The sequence below is a fragment of the Camelus dromedarius genome, unplaced genomic scaffold, assembly GCF_036321535.1.
Source record: "Camelus dromedarius isolate mCamDro1 unplaced genomic scaffold, mCamDro1.pat HAP1_SCAFFOLD_114, whole genome shotgun sequence".
In the NCBI taxonomy this organism is placed as follows: Eukaryota; Metazoa; Chordata; class Mammalia; order Artiodactyla; family Camelidae; genus Camelus; species Camelus dromedarius.
This window is the reverse complement of record NW_026989787.1, coordinates 9,270,777-9,291,418: the sequence shown is the minus strand read 5'-3', so window position 1 is coordinate 9,291,418 and position 20,642 is coordinate 9,270,777. Positions and strand designations below refer to the sequence as shown.

General features: G+C 36.6%; 1 long non-coding RNA gene across 6 annotated transcripts in view; it reads right to left on the bottom strand.

The window, feature by feature from the left end:
* The window catches only part of LOC135320679 (uncharacterized), a 58,143-nt gene that overhangs the window by 20,863 nt on the left and 16,638 nt on the right, over positions 1–20,642 (bottom strand). For 4 of the 6 annotated variants that reach the window (XR_010379932.1, XR_010379935.1, XR_010379933.1 and 1 more), the window contains 2 exons: positions 14,571–14,642; positions 12,280–13,198 (listed from right to left, as the gene is read on the bottom strand). The exons of the other annotated variants lie outside the window; for them this stretch is intronic. This is a non-coding gene — a long non-coding RNA (uncharacterized LOC135320679). Of the gene's footprint in view, positions 1–12,279; positions 13,199–14,570; positions 14,643–20,642 lie in introns of those variants that run through there. 6 annotated transcript variants of the gene reach the window in all.

Sequence of the window (20,642 nt, the reverse complement as noted above, 5' to 3'; positions counted from 1 at the left end):
CAGGGTGAGGATAGGGTCGGTGACAACAACAGAACAAAAAGGAGGGCCCAGTAAATAGCCAGGGCATGCTCTTGCCACCAGAACGCTGGCCACAACCCCAACCAAAGTGATAACAGGCAAAAGGGAATGAAGGAAGACTTGGCAACTACCCATAAGTAAGAAAGAACTCTCAACAAAATTATAAGGGCACACAGTCTATAGAGAAATATATCCATATTTTCTTTAATTTTTACTTTAATTTATTTATATTTTATTCATTAACAAAATTTTTCTTTAAAACATTTTTATTAATTTTTAAAATTGATTTCAATTTCATTTTTATTTGTTTTGTTCTTCTGTTATTCATTATACACTGTTTTCAATGTTTTATTTTGCATTTCTTTTTCATAGTTTTATTTCTGCATCCACTTCAGATAAATAAATGAATAAATAAAACCTTTCAGGACCAGAGTAGACAACTGATACTTCATAATCCATAGTGCCAAAGAAAGATAAGCAAGATAAAGAAGCAAAGATTCACTCCCAATTAAAAGAACAAGAGAAATTCCCTGAAAGAATAATCAATAAAACAGACTTTGATAGTCTGCTACATCATTATTTCAAAAAATGACTGATCACAGTACTGAAGGAACTAAAACAAATTGTGCATAGAGACAGAGAATATGTCAAAAAAAAGAAATTAACACTATAAAAAAGAGCCACATAAAATTGGAAAACCCATTTATTGAAATGAGAGCTAGTGGGCTAGATAATGCAGAGGAACAAATAAGTGACTTAGAAGACAGGAAAACAAAATCACCTAATCAGAACAGCAGAGAGAGAGAAAAAAACAATGTAAACGATATAAGTGACCTATGGTATAATATAAAGTGTGTCAATCTATGCATAATTGGGGTCCCAGAAGGAGAAGAAAGAGCAAAAGGGATTGAAAAGGCATTTAAAGAAAAAAATAACTGAAAACTCCCCAAACCTAAAGAAGCAATCAGATATCCAAGTACAGGAAGCACAGAGGGTCCAAAACAAGAAGAAACCAAACATAACCACACCAAGACATATTATAATCAGGATGACCAGTTTTCTACTGAAAGGAAAAAAAAATAATTGGAAAGGTGATAACTACAATGAATAACAACAGGATAAACATGAAATTGTAAGAGAGACGTCTAAATCATTAAGAAAGGGAGAGGGAAGCAAGAAAATTAAGAGTATTTTTCTTTTTTTCTTTTTCTTTTTCTTTTTGGCAGGATGGTTTGAACTTATATCACTATCTGTTTAAAACAAACAGACATAGTAATGGGTTAGTATATGTAAAAACCAGAGTAACCACATGACAAACACTTACAACGGAGACACACAAAAAATAAAACAGAGATAATACAAGGAAAATTATCAAACCACAAAAAGAAAAAGAAAGAAACAAAGAGGGAATACCAAATCAACTGCAAAACCAAGTTCAAAATGGCAATAAATACAAGTCTATCAATGATTACTGTAAATGTCAATGGACTAAATGCTCCAATAAAAAGACAGAGTGGTATATTGGAAAATAAAACAACAACATACCATATGCTGTATACAAGAGACACACTTTAGGGAGAAGAAGAGACATAGAGTGAGAATGAGAGGATTGAAAATGATATTCCATGCAAATGGAAAAAAAAAAAACAAAGTAGGAGTAGCAATACTGATTACAGACAAAATAAGTTAAAAACTAAAGCCATAAAGATAAACAGGGCACTATATAATGATTGAAGGCAAAATGCAAGATGAGGATAGTATACATGTTAACATAGAAGAACAAAACATAAGAGAACCTAAATACATAAAGTGAATACTAACAAATATAAAGAGAGAAATCTATGGGAATACAATCATGGTAGGAGATTATAACACCCCATTCACATCACTTGACAGGTTCTTCTGACAGAAAGATAAAGGCAACACAGCAACTAAATGATACAATGGAACAATTAAACTTGGTTGATATTTTCAGAATATCACTTCCCCCAAAATTACAATATACATTCTTTCCAGTGCACATGGAACACTTTCTAGGATGGACCATGCACTTGGGCACAAAAAAAGACTCAACAATTTTAAGAAGATAGTAATTATTTTAAGCATTTTTTTCTGAACACAATGCCATGAAACTAGAAATCAACTACAGCAAAACAAAGGAGAAAAAAACAACAGCATGATGATTAAACAACATGATACTAAGAAACCAAAGGGTCAATGATAAAATCAAAGAAGAAATTAAAAAATACTTTGAGACAAATGACAAAAATCACAACCACACAAAATCTATGGGATGCAGCAAAAGCAGTCCTAAGAAGAAAGTTCATTGCAATAAAGGCCTTCTTCAAAAAAGAGAAACAATCTGAAATAAGCAACCTAACCAACCAACTAAAATAATTAGAAAAAGAAGAGCAAACAAAACCTAAAGTCAGCAGAAGGAAGAAAACAATAAAGATCAGGGAGGAAATAAAATAGAGATTTAAAAAAAATAGAAAAAGTCAATCAAACAAAAAGATGGTTTTTTGAAAGAGTAAATAAAATTGACAAACCTCAGGCTTAGCTCACAAAGAAGAGAAAAGACAGAGCACAAATTATCAAAATATGAAAGGAAAATGGAGAAATTACAACCAATACCACAGAAATTCAAAATATCATAAGAGAATACTGTGAACAACTTTATGGAAAATAAATGAATAACCTTGAAGAAATGGACAAGTTTCTGGAAACATACAGTCCACATGACTGAATCAAGAAGAAATTGACCACTAGAACAAACCGATCACTAGAAATGAAATTGAATAAGTATTAAAAAAAGAACAGAATATTTACATAAACTCAGAATATTTACATAATCTCAAATTAATAGATGCTTAAAACTAGTGGGTGAAATTTTGATGAAGAACAGAATATTTACATAATCTCAAGTTACTGGTTAGTCAGAAAGGAAAAAAGAACTTTATAGGGAAGAAACCTAATAGACACCACCTAATGCAGTGATGAACTTAGCATCACCCATAAGTGGAAAAACTGACATCTTGTGCCATCTAAAGTAACACTTTGGGAAGAACATAGCATCACTGATGCCTGTTGTGCTCCTGCTAACAATACATGACATGGAACTAGTCATGAGGCAATATCAGAAAACTATAAAATGGACACTATAAAATTAATGACATGTGTTCTTCAAAAATCATAAGATCATGAAAGAAAGAAATGCTGAAAATTGTTCCATACTAAAGGAGAATAAAAGTACAAATCAAATGAATACTATTTTTCAATAACTGAGCACAGATATTAGATATTATAGATATAATATTAGACATTATAATTCCTATAAGAACAAAAAGTCATGATTAAAATTTTAAAGGAAGATATGCAAATGTCTCATCCAATAGAAAATAATAAGAAAGAACTTACTTTAAAAAAAAAGGAATGGAAAACCTGAAGTTGAAAAGTATAACTGAATTTAAAAATTTGCCAGAGAAATGATAATGTCAAGAGAATGACAGAGAAGACATTTGGAGAAAATCTTTTCAAAAGGCACATCTGATAAAGGACTGTTATCTTCAATATACACAAAACACTTAAAACTCAACAGTGAAACAAAAATACCTGATTAAATGTAGCCAAAAGTCATTAACAGACATCTCAACAAAGAAAATACACAGAGGGCAAATAAACATATCAAAAAATGTTCTGCATCATATGTCATTAGGAAAAAGGAAACAAACCTATTAGAACACCCGAAATTCAGGACACTGACAACACCAAATCCTGGTGAGGATGTGGATCTATAGCACTTCTTATTCACTGCTGATGGGAATGCAAGATGGTAGGGAATCTGTGGAAGACAGTTTGGCATCTTCTTAAAACCTAAACACTCATGCACAATATAATCCAGCAGTTGCACTCCTTGGTATTTACCAGAAGGAGTTGAAAACTTATGTCCACACAAAAAACAATATATAGATGTTTAGAGCAGCTTTATCCATCATATCCAAATCTTGGAAGCAACCAAGATGCTCTTCATTAGGTAATGCGTAAACAAACTGTGGTACAGCTGGAAAACAGAACAATATTCTATGCTAAAAACAAATGAGCCATCAAGGTATGAAAAGACATGGAATAAATTTGAATGCCTTTGTTTTTTTTTTTTTTTTTGAATGGCTATTACTAAGTGAAAAAAGCCAATTGGAAAAGGCTACATATTTTATGATTTCAACTATGTGATATCTTAGAAAAGGCAAAACCAAATGGACAGTAAAAAGACTGATGGTTGCCAGGGATTTTGGATGGGAGAGCTGAATCGGCAAGCAATGAAGATTTTGAAGCTGGTGAAAATAAACCATTTGATACTATAATAATGCATGTATGTCATTACACATTTGTCCAAATCCACAGAACGCACACCAAGAGTGAAACTTAATAAAAACCATGAGCTTCAGGTGATAAAGATGTGTCATTATTGTTTCATCAACAGTAACAGATAGAAACGTCCCCCACCAGAGTGGCCTAATAGGGAAGGTTGTTCAAGTATGGGGACAGGGCATATGGGCAATCTCTGTACCTTCCTCTCAGTTTTGATGTGAGTGTAAAACTGCTCTTGGAAAACATCTATTTAAAGTTTTACTAGTCATAACCACAGAGAATATATGCTTTACAGGAAAAGGAGTCCTAGGAGGGAAGCTCATACTGATACAGGACTTCCTCAAAAAAGAAGAACAATCTCAAATAAACATTCTAACCTACTAGCTAAAGAATCAGAAAATCCAAGAGCAAACAAAAGCAAGTCAGCAGAAGAAAGAAAATAAGAAAGATCATGGAGGAAATAAATAAAGATTAAAAAACAATGGAAAAAATCAATATACCAAGAGCTGGTTTTCGGAAAGAGTAAACAAAATTGACACATCTCTGGCCAAGCTCATGAAGAAGAGAAAAGAGGGAGCAGAAATAAACAAAATAAGAGAGGAAAATGGAGAAATTACAAACAATACCACAAAATACATAATGTCATATGAGAATACTATGAACAACTATGAGGAAATAAAATGGATAATCTAGAAGAAATGGACAAGTTTCTGGAACCATAGAGTCCACCAAGACTGAATGAAGAAGAAATTGACCACTTGAACAAACCAATCAGGAGAAATCAAATTGAATTAGAAATAAAAGGCTTACCTAGAAACAAAAGTCCAGGACCAGAAGGCTTCACTGAGGAATTTGACCAAACATACAGAGAACTCATAACAGTCCTTCTTGAACACTTCCAGTAGACTGAAAAAGAGAGAGTACCCCCAAACTCATTCTATGAAGCCACTATTAGCCTGATACCAAAAACAAAGGTACTACCAAAAAACAACATTATGTACTAATATCACTGGTGATCATAGATGCAAAACTCCTCAACAAAATATTAGCAGAGTCCAACAGCACATAAAAGAGATCATACACCATGATCAATTTGGATTCATCCCAGGAACACAAGGATGCTGCAGCATACATGAATCAATCAATGTAATGCATCTCAACAAGAGAAAGAAAAAACCACACACACACAATCATCTCAATAGATGCAGAAAAATCATTTGATAAAATTCAACACTAATTTATGATAAAACACATTACCAAAGTGGTTATAGAGGGAACACATCTCAACATAATAAACGTTTTTTTTAAACTTTTTAAAATTGTTATAGTCATTTTACAATGTTGTGTCACATTCCAGTTTAGAGCACAATTTTTCAGTTGTACATGAACATACATATATTCATTGTCACATTGTTTTTTGCTGTGAGCTTCCACAAGATCTTGTATATATTTTCCTGTGCTATATAGTGTAATCTTCATAAAGGACAAGGTTGTCACTCTCACCACTTGTATTCAATATAGTCTTGGAAGCCCTAGCCACAGCAATCAGGTAAGAAGAAAGAAATAAAAGGGATCCAAATAGGAAAAGGAAGAGGTAAAGTTGTGACTATATGCAGATGACATGATACTGTATACAGAAAAATTTGAAAGTTTCACACAAAACTTCTAAAACTAATAAAAGAATTTGGCAAGGTAACAGATACAATCTTAATGGACAAGAATTGGTTGCATTTTTTATACTAATAATGAATCATCAGGCAAAGAATTTAAAGAAACATTCCCTTTTAAAATAGCACCCAAAGTAATAAAATATTTAATAATAAATTTAATCAAGGAGGTGAAAGTTTTATAAATGAAGGACAATGAAACTTTGATTAAGGAGATTAAAGAAAACCTGAAAAAATGGAAAGATATCCCATGCACCTGGATTGGAAGAAAAATATTGTTAAAATGCTCATACTGCCCAAGGCAATTTACAGATTTAATGCAACCTGTATTAAATTAACTAGGACATACTGCACAGGAATAGAACAAATCATATTAAATTTTATATGGAATCACAAAAGACACAAAATTGCCAAAGCATAGCTGAAGAAAAAGAATAAGGCTGTAGAAATAACCCTCCCAGATTTCAGAAAATACTACAAGCTACAGTAATCAAAACAGCATAGTATTAGTACAAAAACAGAAATATGGATCAATGGAACAGGATAGAAAGCCCAGAAATAAACCCAGAAAATTTTGGTCAATTAATCTTCAACGAAGGTGGCAAGAACATACAATGGAATAAACAGAGTCTTTTCAGCAAATGGTGTTGGAGAAACTGGAGAGCAGCATGTAAATCAATGAAGTTAGAATACTCCCTTACACCATACACAAAAATAAATGCAAAATGGATTAAAGACTAAAACATAAGACAAGACACAATAAATTTCCTAGAAGTAATCATAGGCAAAACATTATCTCACATACATCTCAACAATGTTCTACTAGGGCAGTCTACCCAAACAATAGAAATAAAAGCAAAACTAAGCAAGTGGGATATAATTAAACTTACAAGCTTTTGCAAAGCAAAGAAAACCATAAACAAAACAAATCAGCAACCTATGGAATGGGAGAAAATATTTGCAAAAGATGAAACTGAATGGCTTGGTCTCCAGAATATATAAACAGCTTATATGACTTAATAAGAAAAACAAACAACTCAATCCCAAAATGAGCAGAAGACCTAAACAAGCAATTCTCCAATGAAGACATATAAATGCCCAATAGGCTCATGAAAAAATGCTTAAAATAACTAATTATCAGAGAAATGTAAATCAAAACTACAATGAGATATTATCTCACACTAGTCAGAATGGCCATCGTTCTAAAGTCTACAAATGAAAAATGCTGGAGGGGGTGTGGAGAAAGGGCACCCTAATACACTGTCAGTGTCAATGCAGTTTGGTGCAGCCATTGTGGAAAACAGTATGGAGATTCCTAAAAAGACCAAAAATACAAATAACTTATGATGCAACAATCCCACTCCTGGGCAATTGTACAAAGGGAATGCTAAATCAAAAATACGTCTACACATCCTACAGCCAGCATAGTACTCAATGGTGAAAAACTCAAAATCTTCCCACTAAAATCTGGAACAAGACATGGTTACCCACTATCACCACTCCTATTCAAAATAGTCTTGAAAGTCCTAGCCACAGCAATCAGGCAAGAGAGAGAAATAAAAGGGATCCAAATTGGAAAAGAAGAGGTAAAATTGTCACTATATGCAGATGACATGATATTATATATAGAAAACCCAAAAACTACTAGAAATTATAGCAGAATTCAGCAAGGTAGCAGGTTACAAGATTAGTATTCAAAAATAAATTTCATTTCTTTACACTAATGATGAATCAACAGAAAAAGAATGTAAAGAATCAATCCCCTTTAAAATAGCCCCCAAAGTAATAAAATACCTAGGAGTAAATCTAACCAAGGCAGTGAAAGACTTCTACACAGAAAACTATAAAATACTGATGGAGGAAATTAAATAAGACAAAAAAAATGGAAAGATATCCCATGCTCCTGGATTGGAAGAATCAATATTGTTGAAACGGTCATATGCCCAAGGCAATCTACAGATTTAAGGTGATCCTTATCAATTTACCCAGGACATATTTCACAGAAGTAGAACAAATCATAATAAAATTTACATAACGTTGTTTAATAAAAGCTATTTTTCACAAACCTACAGCCAGCACAATACTCAATGGTGAAAAACTGAAAACTCTCCCACAAATATCTGGATTGCAGTTGGACCAAAAAAAAAATTATTAAGAAGAACATGATTAGAACAGCTGGTACAATTTGAATATGAACTGTGGCATACATAATAATACTGAATCAGTATTAATTATCCTGATTTTGATAAATATATTGTGATTGCATAAGAGAAATCTATATCTTAAAAAATAGTCACTGAATTTGAGACACGATTTCTATAAATTATACTCAGATCATTCAGAAATAGATATGCCCAGGAGTGGAAAATGCGGTAAGTCTATTTTTAGTTTTTTGAGACATATCCATAATGTTTTCCATAATGGCTGTACCAATCATATGATCTAGCAATCCCACTCCTGGGTATATATCAAGAGGGAACTCTAAATTGAAAAGATATATGCACCCCAATGTCCATAGCAGCACAATATACAATAGCCAAGATGTGGAAACATCCTAAATGTCCATTGGCATATGACACTATAAAGAAGCAGTGTTATATTTATACAATGGAATACTATTCAGCCATAAAAAAGAATAATATAATAACATGGATGGATATAGAGATCATCATTCTTAAGTGAAGGAAGCCAGAAAGAGAAAGAATATATATGGTATCACTTATATGTGAAATCTAAGAAATGAAAGAAAAGGAACACAGTAATGAACTCATCTACAAAGTAGAAACAGACTTGCAAGCAAAGTAAATATTCTTATGGTTACTGGGGGAAAGCGAGTGGGAAGGGATAAATTTGGGAGTTTGTGATTTGCAAATGTGGGCCACAATATATAAAAACTGGATTGAAAAAAACAAATTTCTTCCATATAGCACAGGGATCTTTATCTCCTTCTGCTTCTTTTCCAATTTGGATCTCTTTTATTTCTTTTTCTTGCCTGAATGCAGTGGCTAGGCCTTCCAAGATTAAGTTGAATAGAAATGGGGAGAGTGGACAACTTTGCCTTTTCCCAGATTTTAGTAGGAAGGTTTTCAGCATTTCACAATTGAGTTCTAGGCTGGCTGTAGGTTTGTCATAAATAGTTTTTATCATGTTGAGATATGCTCCCTATAAGCCCACTTTGGTGAGAATTTTTATCATAAATTGGCATTGAATTTTATCAAATGCTTTGTCTGCATCTATTAAATTCAAATAAGAAATTATATGGAACCATAAAAGACCTAGAATTGCCAAAGAATTGCTGAAGAAAAAGAAAAGAGGCTGGAGGAATAACTCTCCGAGACTTCAGACAATACTACAGAGCTACACTAATCAAGATATTATGGTATTGGTACAAAAACAGACATATGGAATATTGGAACAGAATAGAGAGCCCTGAAATGAACCCACAAAATTTTGGTCTACTAATCTTCAACAAAGGAGGCAAGAATATTCAGTGGGGTCAAGAGAGTCTCTTCAGCAAATGGGGTTGTTAAAACTGGACAGCAGCATGTAAAGCAATGAAGCTAGAACACTCCCTTACATCATACAAAAAAATAAACTCAAAATGAATCAAAGACTTAAACATAAGACATGATACAATAAACCTCCTAGAGGAAAATATAGGCAAAACATTATCTGACATACATCTCAAAAATATTCTCCTAGAACAGTCAACCCAAGCAATAGGCATAAATGAAAGAATAAACAAATGGGACCTAGTAAAATTTACAAGCTTCTGCACAGCAAAAGAAACCATAAGTAAAACAAAATGACAACCTAGTGAATGGGAAAAAAATTTTGCAAATGAAATTGACAAATGCTTGATCTCCAGAATATATAAGCATCTCACACAATTTAATAAGAATAAAAACAAACAACCCAATCCAAAATGGATAGGAGACCCAAATAAGCAATTCTCCAAGGAAGGCATGCGAATGATCAATAGGCACATGAAAAAAAGCTCAATATCACAAATTATCAGAGAAATGCAAATCAAAACTAAAATGAGGTATCACCCCAAACAAGTCGGAATGGCCATCATTCAAAAGCTCACAAATGACAAATGCTGGAAAGACTGTGGATAAAAGGGAACCCTCCTACACTGCTGGAGAGAATGCAGTTTGGTGCAGCCACTGTGGAAAACAGTATGGAGATTCCTAAAAAGATTAGGATTAGACAACATATGACCCAGGGTACCACACTTGGGCATATATACAGAAGGAACCCTACTTCAAAATGACACTTGCACCCCAATGTTCATAACAGAACTATTTACAATAGCCAAGACACAGGAAGAGCCTAAACGTCCATCAACAGATGACTGGATAAAGCAGATGTGGTATATTTATAAAATGGAAAACTATTCAGACATAAAATCTGACAAAATAATACCAATTGAAGCAACATGGTTGTTACTGGAGAATACTATTCTGAGCGGATTAAGCCAGAAAGAAAAAGAAAAATACCATATGAGATCACTTATATGTGGAAATATATGTATATATATATATAACAGAGACAGACTCATAGACATAGAATAAAAACTTCTGATCAAAGGGGAATGGGGGTGGGAAAGGACTGGGATATCAAAATGTAGAAAATATACACAAGACTGTACTGTGTAGCACAGGGAAATATATACAAGATTTTGTGTTGGCTAAAAAAGAAGAGAAATGTCAATGAATGTATATATGCACATGCATAAGAGAAAAATGGTGCTCTACACTGGAATTTGAAACAAAATTGTAAAATCATTATGAATCAATAAACAGTTAAAAACAAAAAGAAAATTTAGTTGATGAGATAATAGCATGGCTAAAGACAGGAATTGGCAGACTAGATAATGAAGAAGGACTTAAAAGTGTTTGAGAAGACATGAGGACACAAAACTGTCAGTAAAAAGATGACATATAAATTCAAGCGTAAACCAATGCAAACATTGCTGTTGAAACATGGGAAAAGACAAAGAATGCAAGGTTAGGACATATAGGATTCCCAGATGAAAAAGAAAGATTATAAAAGAATAAGGAAAAAAAACAAAAAAAAGGGCTGAAAATGTATTCGAAAAATATCAGACTGAAATTTGCTGAAAGCCAAGAAACAATCATCTATACGAAATCAGGAAGCAAACAGCTTCCAAAGCAGGCGGAATCCCAATAGACTTACAAGCAGCTGTATTATCATTGAAATCATCAAAGTTCATGATCAACCCAATGATTTTAAATACACCTAGAGTAAAGCAACTTAGTCACAACAGAACCTCCAGAGGGGTTTCAGCTGATATCCCAACAGAAATATTGAAGGACAGGGAGGAGTGCCAAGAAATAGACCAAATCCTGAATGAGAAAAAGCTGCAAACTAGCGTAGCCTATGCCACAAGACCACGCTTTAAAATAATGGCAGAAGTAGAGAAATTCACAGACCAGCAAAACTTAAAACAATTCAGCAGTTCTAACCTTATCCTAAAAGAAAGATTGAGATTTCTACCCTGAATAGAAAAGAAGCAAGACGAAATGGAAATAAGAAAACCGTCATTGGAAATGCAAGAAGAGCTATGACTTGCAGAGAATAAACAAAAAGAAGGCAAGGAGGACATCAAAACCCTAAAGATGGGATAGGGTAGCAGGAAAACATTGGTGAGATTCAGCACTATACTAAGTGAATCAGCTTATATGACCCTCTGTTTGAAGCAAACGGAGAGATGCATGGCCTAATGTGTTTGCAAAACAAAGAACAAGCAAACAGACAATCAAACAAACAAACACCAAAACAGTACGGTTGGATGATATATATCCAAAGAACCATGATAATTCAAAAGAAAATACTCAAAGGGATGTCAAAGAGCTTTCAGCACGCATCGACGCAGTATTGCTGCTTGCATGTACTCAACAGACTTGTATTCAGAAAACAGATGCGTGCAATAATATTCAAAAATATTGATTCATAAGAGGACATCGTGACCTAAACCAAATGCCTATTTTGAATAAAATCGATTCGTATTCCATGATATAGATTTACTAGTCTTCCAATAGGAAGAATGAATGGCCTATTCAACCCTACATAGAGAATAAATGGCATATGCCTTTAACAAAGACAAGTAGCTCTACAAAACTGCACTAAGAGCAAAAGAGACAGACAGTAAAGTGTACATTGTGATTGGATTAATTTCTAGGAATTTCAGCCGCCATGAATCAAATGGATCCATTTTCTGGGAATGTGGGTGTTTCAGCCGAAAAGCAACAGACGGATGTGTATTCTGGGTGAAAGGCTATTACACAAACATAAGATTCCTATAGTGGGGTCTTTTTGTACTTTTAACTGTGAGAAAAGTTAAAGATGTGTGGAACCATAAAATTAACATGAACACACTTCCCTATTTTGTACTGTGTATAGAGTTCTGAACTAAAGGAAAGAGGGTAGGAAAAAAAGGACCATGGGACGCTATTGGAGAGAATCACTTTTATCTTAGGAATCTCTCGTCTGATGCAGCCCCTCCCCCAACACTGGAAAGATGCAGCAAATATTGGAGATGGCAGTTACTGGTTGCTTTCCAGATGGAATATTGGTGTGTTCAACCAGGCTTGTTGTGGCTGGTGGATCCAAGTTAACTGGACAGAGCTCTGTGGGTGGATCAGTGTCATGAAGGGACTGCCACCCTCTGTGGAGCTTGGCTTAGGTCTAATTTCGGAAAGATTTGTAAGTTCGAGATACTGCTGCTTCCCAATGGCCTGAGATCACGGGTCAGTTTCAAGAAACTGAAAAGACAGACTGTGGAAGATCTGCCCATCATCAGCATACCGGTGAGGCTGTGAGGTACTTTCAGACTTGCCCAGTGCTGTAGAAGTCGACTTTAATGGAGACACGAAGAGAAGCTGGCAGAAAACCTGGCTGCACAGATTGAGGAAACGTGCGAACACATTGATGAGAGTTGTTCTGCTACAATAGAGAATACTGGCATGAAGACTTCTTTAGAGAATACCAGGCTTGAAAGTCTTTCATGAGTCATGTTGAGCCTCACTGATACTAGCAGAAACCTGTGGAGGGTCAACGTTTACTTGAGGAAGGTACTCAATTCTCTGCTCCAAGAAGTGGTCCAAGATTCCTGACGTCTAAAAGAGAAGAAATGGCAGGGATGATAAAACCGCTCATGTTCTTGGAAGGGTTTGTGAGAATCCACATATCCCAAGGGGCATTTAAAAATCATACAGACCACAGAGCATGAGGCCCTGGTAAGCTTTCCCCAGGGTTGGGCCTAGATATCAAGAAATTGCTCTTTCCTCCCCTCCACTCAGGCATCCATTTCAAAGGATCAGCACTTGAGCTGCAATGAAGCCAGTAGGAGAAAAGCAAGCCACTCCTACGTACAGTGTTCCTCCAACTTCACACTTTGTGCACAACACTTAAATCCTCAAAGATCAAATACTGTCGGCTATAATAGATAGGAATAGAATACATAGCTCACACAAAGAAATGATGAACTTAGCCTAGTTTCAGCAAATGCTGGGGTTACGTCTACCTTGGTGTGAAGGGAGTTTGGTAAGTGAGGGGAATCTTTGACTGAACTTGATATATATTAGGTCTCAAGTTTTTCTAGACAGTATAGGTAACAGTTATAAGTCAGTTAGTGAAGTGAACTGTAAAAGTCACCATAGACATGTAAGGACACATGATATGTGGACCATCTTTTCACTTCATTGAAGCCCCAGGTGCAGTATATCATGTTGGTGCATAATTTGTTGGGTTAAACTGCTTTACCCAACATGATCAACCGTTTGTTCTCATGGTTGATAGAAGAGCACCTGGTTCTCAATAGCAGAGCAAAACTGCAGCAGTTTTCTCATAGCTATAACGCCTCTAGGAGTTTTGGAACCAAGAATACACATAAATATGGTGTTTTAGTTTAATTGGGTTTCCCTAGAGAGAAATGTTCCCCCTTGAAATGACAACATTGGCCAGTATGTGTCATTGGGAGGAAAGTGCAGCACATGCAGAAGGGAAACCCAGGATGGGGGTTATTTCATGGTTCCAATAGTTATTTCATGGTTCCTGTTGGTGTTGTAGGTATCAAAAGTAAAGATTTGACCTGTCCCCTTCATCATTTTGGACTGCTACTGTACATTCTATCTGTCTATTTTTCCCTTAGACCTGACAAAATTGTAAAAGAACTTCACAAGTCTGGCTTGTAATTAGATTTAGTATGTTTCAAAATCTAACTTCATTTTCATATAAATCCCAAAATATGTAAATCAATTCTATTAACCTTTTGAAAGACTGCAACTGAGGTATTAACACAATGTCAAAACTGTAGTCTTCGGACAAACCCTCCCACCATGGCTGTATAGAAAACAGAGATAAGCAAGAATCACATTTCTGTGAGTTATATATAGAATGTGTTGATTTCTCGATGCCCAGTTGGCAGGGTATTAGTGCCAACTATGCTCACTCGTTCCCATGTACACAGCAAGATAAACATCCACTCACGAAGCCCTTGGTTCAGGACACATGCTGAAGAGTGGTCCCTTAGTTCCAAAAGAGAATGAGGCCTCAGAAAACCTGGGAGGAGGAGAAGGCAAAGTAGAGAATGGAAATCAGTGCAGTACCTGACGTCTGGTGATGGAACAGCAAAGGTGAAACTCTGTTTTACTTGGACACACAATCTCAAGCGGAAAGGACACATGGGATTGAAAGCAATGCGCTGAGTGTTAGAAGCATGCACAGAAAATACTTGGCTGACAGAACTCAAGGAAATCAGCACAAAATATCCCCACAATTGATTCTGAGACCAAGATCCGAGCTGCCAAATTTGAGCTAGCATTGGCTGTTGAAAATGAGGTATAAGGCTATGTATGATGTCACACGCTGTGTCTCAGGGATCCGGAGTGTGTTGTGGATTGTGGTTTGCCCTACCAAGAGAGGAAACTGACCTTAGACCCCAACCTGAAAGCAACCACCCTGTGCGCAAAGTTGAGTTTATCGAAATGTCCTATGGCCACATTCACTGCATCTGCAGGCCAAGGGAACAATTTGACATTTGGCCAATAGAGCACGAGTGGGGCTCAATTAGAGAAATCATGCATCTGGTCTGAGGGATCCAGGGGTCCTTGGGGTTGAAATCAGATTGCAAAGTGTTAGGATCAGCTAGTTTCCTAGCCTGGACTGGGATTAAGTTTTGGTATGAGGCAGAGGATGCAGGACATCGCTGTGTTTGCCTTTGTGGTCCCAAGCCACAAGGATGAGAGAACAAACGTTAGTTGTCTAGGTCCGCAGCATGAGAAGGTGAAGCATTTCATTCACCATTACCTCTCAAATGCAGATGCTACATTTTGGATAGTACTGAAATTGTACGGCACCGAGGACAACTTGGTGGGGCTGTGGGATAATGGCAGCAGGCCCTGATGCATGACATCCTTAGATATGTTTCCACAGGTTTTTCTGTAGACAGAGAAGCTCTGGGAAGAACTGGTAAAATTGGGACATTCCCATAGAACTAGAAAGGACAAGTGCACTAACAATATTCTGTTTTGAAAACACTCCAAAATGACATACAACAGCCTACAGAGCTGAAAACATTTAGATGCTCCATTTCCACAAGAGGAAGGGTCCTGTGCACTTTCAGAAAAGTGACATAAGCATAATAAAAGGAGATTATTCTAAATGATGCGCGTATGGTGTGTTCATCACAACAAAGGTATCACCAGTAAATAGAGGTATACCAGACAACACACACAGGAAGACGAAATGGCTTCAATGTCAAGGAAAATTTGTCTTCAGGGAAATATCATGGGATTGGGTACACCAAATAGACTAAAAGTTTCACTTAACCAAGCCTTACAAGTCTGCATTAGATACCTGATAGTACTTGACCAATAGAGATAAAGATATGGTAAAAGAAACAGGAAGTAACAATTTCAGTTCCAAAGAGATTGAAGGCCAAAAAAAAGCTTTGAAACAACTAGATTTTGAAACATTACTAGAGAAATTATTGAAAACGGAGGTGAGAGAAACAATAAAGAACAACAGTGTCTCAGAATCACAAAAGGCAGAATATCAGAAAAGGGGAAGAGAACCTCTAAGATGAGCCAAATAAAATAAGTAAACTCAATGTATAAGATAATAGCAGATTAAAAGTCAGTCCTGAGCAGTCTAGATAATGCAGAGCGACTCGTGAATGTCTGAACAAAGGGGAACAGAAATCCCTCTATCAGAAGATGACACAGAAAAGCTAGTGTAAACCAATGCAAATATTGCTGTTGAATCCTGGGGTAAGACAAAGCATGAAAGACTAGGATTCATAAGAGTCTCAGAAGGAAAAGCTGGGTATACAAAAAAAAAAAAAAAAAAAAAAAAAACCTCTGAAAAGATATTTGGAGAAAAATCTGACTGAAATTTGCTGAAAGCCAAGAAACAATCATCTATATGAAACCAGGAGCAAACAGCATCCAAATTATGTGGAATCCCTATAAACCTACAAGCAGCTGTATTATTCAAATCATCAAATTTCATGATCAACCCAGTGATTTTAAATGCACCTAGAGGAAAGCAACTTAGTTACAACAGAAAGACCATAGGGGTTTCAGCTTATACCTCGACAGAAATATTGCAGGACAGGTAGGAGTGCCAGGACATAGACCAAAACCTGAATGAGAAAAATCTGCATTCTAGGGTAGCCTATGCCACAAGACTGCCATTTCTGATAACGGCAGATCTAGAAAATTTCATAGACCGGCAAAACGTAAAAGAATTCAGCAGCTCGAACCTTATCATTAAACAAAGATTGAGAATTCTACCCTTAATTGAAAAGTAGCAAAATGAAATTGAAATAAGAAAACCATCATTGGAAATGCAAGAAGAGCAAAGAGTTGCAGAGAATAAACAAGAAGAAGGGAAGGAGGACATTAAAACCCTAAAGATGGGAGAGGGATGCAGGTAAACATAGGTGATTTTCAGCACTATACAAAGTTAATCAGCTTATATGACTCTCTGCTGCAAACGGAGAGATGCATGGCCTAATGTGTTTGCAAAACAAAGAACAAACAAACAAAAAATCAAACAAACAAACAAACACCAAATACTATGGTTGGCTGACATATACCCAAAGAAACCATGATAATTCAAAAGAAAATACTCAAATGGGTGTCAAGAATCATTCAGCACACATCGATACATTATCGCTGCTGACATGTACTCAAAACACTTGTATTCAGAAAACAGATGCGTGCATTAATATTCAAAAAGTTGATTCATTAGAGCATATCGTGACCTAAACCAAATGCCTATTTTGAATAACATTGATTCGTATTTCATTATATAGATTTACTAGACATCCTACAGGATGAATGAATCGCCTATTCAACCCTACGTAAGAATAAATGGCATATGCCTATAACAAAGAAAAGTAGCTATACAAAACTGTACTAAGAGCAAAAGAGACAAACATTAAAGTGTACATTAGGATGGGCTTCATTTCTAGGAATTTCAGCCCCCATGAATCAAATGAATCCATGATCTGAGAGTGTGAGAGTTTCAGCCAAAAAGCAAGAGACAGATATGTATTCTGGGTGAATGGCTATTACACAAACTTAAGATTCCTATAGTGGGGTCTTTGTGAACTGTTAACTTTTAGAAAGGTTAAAGACGTGTGGAACCATAAACTTAACATGGACACACTTCCCTCGGTTTGTACTGTGTATAGAGATCTGAACTAAAGCAAAGAGGGTAGGGAAAAAAGGACCATGGGATGCTAATGGAGAGAATCATATTTACCTTAGGAAACTCTCGTCTGATGCAGCCCCTCCCCCAACACTGACAAGATGTAGCAAATATTGTGGATTGCAGGTACCGGTTTGATTCCAGGTGGAATGTCAGTGTGTTCTGCGAGTCTTGGTGTAGCTGGTGGATCCAAGGTAACTGGGCAGAGCTCTGTGAGTGGATCAGGGTCATGGAGGGGATGCCGCCCTATGTGGAACATGGCTTAGGTCTATTTTTCAGGAAGCTGTGTAATTTCGAGATACTGATGCTGCCCAAAGACTTGAGATCATGGGTCAGTTTCTAGAAATTGAAACAGCAGACAGTGGAAGATCTGCCTGTCATCAGCTTACTGGTGAGGCTCTGAGGGACTTTCAGACTTGCCCAGTCCTGTAGAAGTCGACTTCATGGGAGACACCAAGAGAAGCTGTCAGAAGGATGAGTGCACGGATTGAGGAGAGATGTGAACACATTGATGAGTGTTCTTCTGCTACAATGGAGAATACTGGCATGCAGACTTCTGTAGAGAATACCAGGCTCAAAAGACATTCATGAGAAATATTGAGCCTTGCTGATACTGACAGAAACCTGTGGAGGGTCAACGTGCACTTGTGGAAGGTACTCAATTTTCTGCTACAAGAACTGGTCCAAAAATCCTGACGTCTAATAGAGAAGAGATGGCAGAGTTGATAAAATGCCTCTTGTTCTTTTAAGAGGTCATGAGAATCCACACGTCCCAAGGGGCATTTATAAATCACTCAGACCTCAGGGCACGAATCCCTGGTAAGCCTTTTCCCAGGGTTGGTCCTAGCTATCAAGCACTTGCTCTTCCCTCCCCTACACTCAGCCATCCATTTCAAAGGATCAGCACCTGAGCTGCATTGAAGCCAGTAGGAGTATAGCAAGCACCTCCTAGAATCAGTGTTCCTACAACTTTACTCTCCATGCACAACACTGTACTCCTCAATGGTCAAATACTCCCAACTAAAATAGGTAGGAATTGAATATTAACTCACACAAAGAAATGATGAACTTCCCCTAGATTCAGCAAATACTGTGGTTACATCTTCTTTGGGGTGAAGTGAGTGTGGTAAGTGAGGGGAATCTTTGACTGAACTTGTATATGTATGTGTCCTCAGTTTTTCAATACAGTCTAGGTAACTAGTATAAGTCAGTTAGTGAACTGAATTGTAAAAGTCGCCATAGACATGTAAGGACACATGATATGTTGATAGTCTTTTCCTTCACTGAAGCCCCTGGTGCAGTATATCATATGGGTGCAGACATGGTTGTGTTTAATTACTTTACACAACATAATTGGAAGATTAAGCATTCTCATCTTTGATAAAAGGGCACCTGGTTCTCAATAGCCTATCAAAGCTGCAGCAGTTTTCTCATAGTTTTAATGCCTGTAGTTGCTTTTGGATCCAAGCGTATATATAAATAAGTAGTTTGGGTTACCTTGTGTCTTCCTACAGTGAAATGTTACCCATAGAAATGACAACATTGGCCAGTACAATCCACTGGGTGAAAAGGGCAATACATGCAAATGGGAAACATTTTGTGAGGGTAATTTCATGGGACCAATATTTATTTCATGGTTCCTGTTTGTGTTGGAGGCATCAACATTTAACATTTGACCTGTCCCCTTCATCATTTTGGACTGCTTTTTTACATTCTGTCTTCTTTTCCCTTAGAGCTGACAAAATGGTACCTCAATGTGACAAGTCTGGCTTGTAGGCAGATTTAGTATGTTTCAAAATCTATCTTCATATTCATATAAATCCCCCAAAATATAAATCAATTCTACTAAATTTTTGAAAGCCTGCAACTGAGGTATCAACACAATTTCAAAACTGTAGTCTTCAGAAAAACCCTCCCACCATGGCTGTATAGAAAATGGAGATAAAGAAGAATCACATTTCTGTGAGTTATACATGGAAAGTGTTGATTTATCGATGTCCAGTTGTCAGGGTAGCAGTGCAACCTACACTCACTCACTCCCATCTACACAGCAAGATAAACATCCACTCACCCAGTGCGTGGTCCACGACACTTGCCAAACAGTGATCTCTTATTTCCAAAGACAGAATGAGGCCTCAGAATACATGGAAGGGGGAGAAGTCAAATTAGAGAATGGAAATCAGTGCAGGACCTGATCTCTGTTAATGCAGAAGCAAAGGTGAATCCCTGTTTTACTTTGAAGCACACTCTCAAGCGGACAGAATGCATGGGATTGAAAGCGATGTGCTGAGTGTTAGAAGAGTGCACAGCAGATGCCTGGCTGACAGAACTCAAAGAAATCAGCACAAAACATCGCTACAATTGATTCTGAGACCAAGGTTGGTGCTGCCATATTTGGGCTCACAGTGGCTGCGAACAATGAGGGATAGGGCAATGGATGATAACACATGCTGAACCTCAGGGATCTGGAGTGTGTTGTGGATTGTGGTTCTCCCTATCCAGAATGGAAGCTGACTTGGGACACCAATGAGAAAGCTATAAACCTGGTGCATGAGGTTGAGTTTCTCGAAATGTCCCATGGCCACATACACTGCATCTGTAAGCCCAGGGACCAATTTGGTATTTTGCCAATAGAGCACATGTGGGGCTCAATCAGAGATATCATGCATATGGTCTGAGTGATCCAGGGGGCCTTATGGTTGAAATCATTTTCCAAAGGCTTAGGATCTGCTACATTTAGAGACTGGACTGGGATTACGTTTGGTATGAGGCAGATTATGCAGGAAATCTGTGTTTGCCTTCGTGGTCCCTAGCCACAAGGATGAGAGAACAAAGAACACTGGT